We start from the raw sequence: 4,052 nt of genomic DNA on the forward strand, positions 1-4,052 counted from the left end.
AGCAACCCAGTTGTACAGGGCCTGTCCAGTTAGCCAATCAGGTAATGTCATTGTACAGATCAGCAGCACTTCAGCAAAGGTGTGTAGCTCTCATTTATCTCCCCCTGAAAAAATGTTGATTCTTGGTCTAATCAATAGCCTGGAGGAGGCTGAATTCTCATAATAAATATGAATAAACCTTGGTGTGAAAAGTCTACTCTACTGATGTGTTTGAGAAATCATCAGTGCCTTGTTCCACAGACATCAGAAATGTTCTGAGAGCAGGTTTTGACTAATTTAACTCCTTTAAGTTCTTATTAACTAGACAGGTGCCTCTCAGGTTGTTTTATAGCCACACCTTTCTGGAATCAGGGGATTGCCTTGGACTGAATTAGGCCTCCTGTGTCATTGAGGTCACTAAGAGGACTCCTGTGACAGCATTCCAGATACTAGATCAGGCCCTCCACATGCCTTTCTTCCTTCTCTATCCCATTCCCCTTCCTCATTACCCTTCTTGTCTTATACCCTTCTCTATACTTCCCATTTTTCTCTGGACTCTATCTGGGGCCCCCAGTAGCACTAATCAATCAGTTTCTGATGACAGGCATGGTGCTGGGTAGTGGAGGATACAGAGATGACCACAGCATGTGTTTGTCCTTGATGAACTTATACCTTATACCCCTGTTATAGGATGTTCCTTTTTAGCATTAAATCAGCTAAATGCTTTTGGGAGCAGCCCACATTCTTTCAGTTTCTTAACCAATGTAGTCAAGAGTCTTGCTTAAAAGTATGGTCCCAAGACCATCAGCACCTACTTGGCCAGGGAGCTTGTCAGAAATGCAGCATCTCAAACCCCATCCCAGACTTAATGAATCAGTGAGTGAATGAGTGAGTGTTAGTTGCTCAGTTGTGTCTGACTCTTTGCTGCCCCATGAACTGTAACTCTCCAGGCTCTTCTGTCCATGGAATTCTCCAGGCAAGAATACCAGAGTGGGTTGCTATTTCCTTCTTCAGGGAATCATCCCGATCCAGGGATCAAACCCAGGTCTCCTGCATTGCAGACAGATTCTTTACTGTCTGAGCCACCAGGGAAGTCCTTAATAAATGAAGCATATGCTTAATAAATATGTGTGCATGCATGTTAAATTGCTTCAGTGGTGTCTGGCTGTTTGTGACCCTAGGCTCCTCTGTCCATGGGATTCTCTAGGCAAGAATACTGGAGTGGGTTGCCATGCCCTCCTCTTGGGGATCTGCCGGACCCTGGGGTCAAACTCTTAATAAGCATATTCACACATAAGAGTGTGAAGAGCTTACTCATTGGAGAAGACCCTGGTGTTGGGAAAGATTGAAAGAAAAGGGAGAAAAGGCAGCAGAGGATGAGATGGTTAGGTAGCATCACTGACTCAGTGGCCATGAATTTGAGCAAACTCCAGAGGATAGTAGAGGTCAGAAGAGCCTGGTGTGCTGAAGTCCATGGGGTCACAAAGAGTCAGACACGAAAATGTGACCTCACATAGTGCCCACTGTGCTATGAATATAAGTATCATAGGATAAATTCAGGACAGGGCGAGATCTTCATTGTCTCAGATGGTCAGAGGGGAAAAGATTTTCCAGGGCCATTGGAACTTGAAGAATAATCAGGAATCAATAGCTGAGATAGTCTTGTTTCTTAAAAAAACATTGTTGAGACCCAAACTAGTTCCTTCTGGACCTATACTTTTTAAAAAATTTGTTTATTTGGCTGTGTTGGGTCTTAGTTGTGTCATGTAGGATTTTTGATGCCTCATGTAGGACCTTCATTGCAATGCACCCATTCTCTACTTGTGGCTCCTAGGCTTAGTTGCTCCACGGATGTGGAATCTTAATTCCCTGACCAGGGATCAAACCCACATTCCCTGCAATGCAAGGTGGATTCTTAACCACTGGACCACCAGGGAAGTCCCTGAACTTATACTTTTTAAAGTTCTTTATTGTCCAAAGTGAAATATTGAGTTTCTGGGACAGATTTTTATTATGTTTAGAATTTTACTCAATATGTATTTTAAAAATACATCTTTCTGAAAGTACTATCTGTAGGTATAATAGTATAATATAATACTATAATTGTACAATATTATGTACTATACTAGTATTTATATAGTATATATTATATTATTAGTATATATTATACTATATACTAAGCTATAATACTCTGAGTAGTATTTTTCATGGCAAATTGAGTATCTAAGCTAGAAATTCCTAGCATGTTTTAATTTACTTGACTTTCTTCATATTGGCCCACCTAGGAAGCATCCTCCTTGAAGCCCAAGTTAGTTGACTGTACTATTTCCTTTTATCTAAACAAACTATGCTTCTCAGGTGGCTCAGCAGTAAAGAATCCACCTGCCAATGCAGGAGATGTGAGTTTGATCCCTGGGTTGGGAAGATCCCCTGGAGAAGGAAATGGCAACCTACTCCCAGTATTCTTGCCTGGAGAATTCCATGGACAGAGGAGCCTGGTGGACTATAGTCCAACAGGTCACAGAAAAGTTGGACACAACCGAGCAACTAAACAGCAAACAAACTGTATTGAAAGTTATGAGTTCTTGGTTATTTAAATTAAAATAGTGAAAATGACTGTATTTGCTGAGGATCTTCCTGGTAGGACGTAGTATCACATCAGAACTTTTATGCTGGTTCACAAGAACTACACGGAAACAAGGGTAAATATTGTGGTGGGGTCCATCCAGTGCAGCTACCTCACTACCAGAAGAGGCTGTGAAGAATTTCCCAAAAGTCAAGGATCAGCTTTTGCCTTTCTGTGTAAGTCTCGGCTTCTTTATCTTAGAGGTGAGAGTGAAGTTTGAAAGTCGTGATTCTCCTTGCCCTTTCTTCTATTGACCCTGGCTTCTGTGAGTGGGTTCCTTTTTGTACAAACCCCACTTCACATTCCTGAAAGGAAGAGAAGACTAGAAGGTCAAGAACTCCCACATTTCTTCATAGGTTCATGGCTGTTTTTCTTACATTTGTCTTCTCCAGGTTGTCTAATGGCTGACATGCATAACCAGTGTCATGGTTAAATTTGCTTAGGTTACTCTATTAGTGCGATCACCCTAAATGCACATTTGACAGCTGCCCCTGGCATTATTCCTGTCTCTGAGGTCATCAAGAAAAAGCAAATGACCTGATGGTCATTTCTTTTTTCTTGTTATAATAGCATCATTCTGAAATCAGGAAAATCCTTTCTGATGACAGTTCTGTTGATCCATGTGAATGTTTGGTGTGATGGAGAGTCACAGAGAAAGAAGTGAACTTTCTCACTCATGTGCAGTTTTTTGAGCTCTCCTGGTGAGGGTTTACATTCTGTGTTGACTGGATGGTTGGAAATCCTCGCCTGGAATTTGCACAAGTTTTTACCTCCAGGCCAGATAGATCATTCTTTTTAGTTAACTTAATCTCTCATTGTGTGTAGATTTTATTTTTAGAGAATTTGTATTGGCGTATAGGATTTACAATGTTGTATTAGTTTCAAGCGTACAGCAAAGTGAATCAGTTATACATATACATTGTTGTTCTGTCACTCAGTCGTGTCCGACTCTTTGTGACCCCATGAACTTGCAGCATGCATGTATATTCCCCTTTTTCTTAGATTCTTTTCCCATAGAGGTCATTACCAAGTTTTGAGTAGAGCTCTCTGTGCTATACAGTAGGTCTTCATTAGTCATCTATTTTATATATAGTATATGCGGAGAAGGCAATGGCACCCCACTCCAGCACTCTTGCCTGGAAAATCCCATGGACAGAGGAGCCTGGTGGGCTGCAGTCCATGGGGTCACTACCAGTCTGACACGACTGAGCGACTTCACTTTCACTTTTCACTTTCATGCATTGGAGAAGGAAATGGCAACCCACTCCAGTGTTCTTGCCTGGAGAATCCCAGGGATGGGGGAGCCTGGTGGTCTGCCGTCTATGGGGTCGCACAGAGTCGGACACGACTGAAGCGACTTAGCAGCAGCAGCAGCAGCAGCAGTGTGTATATGTCGATCCCAATCTCCCAGTTTATCCCTTCCTCCATTCCCCCTGGTAACTGTGAG

This window comes from Bos mutus, chromosome 9, assembly GCF_027580195.1.
Source record: "Bos mutus isolate GX-2022 chromosome 9, NWIPB_WYAK_1.1, whole genome shotgun sequence".
NCBI lineage: Eukaryota > Metazoa > Chordata > Mammalia > Artiodactyla > Bovidae > Bos > Bos mutus.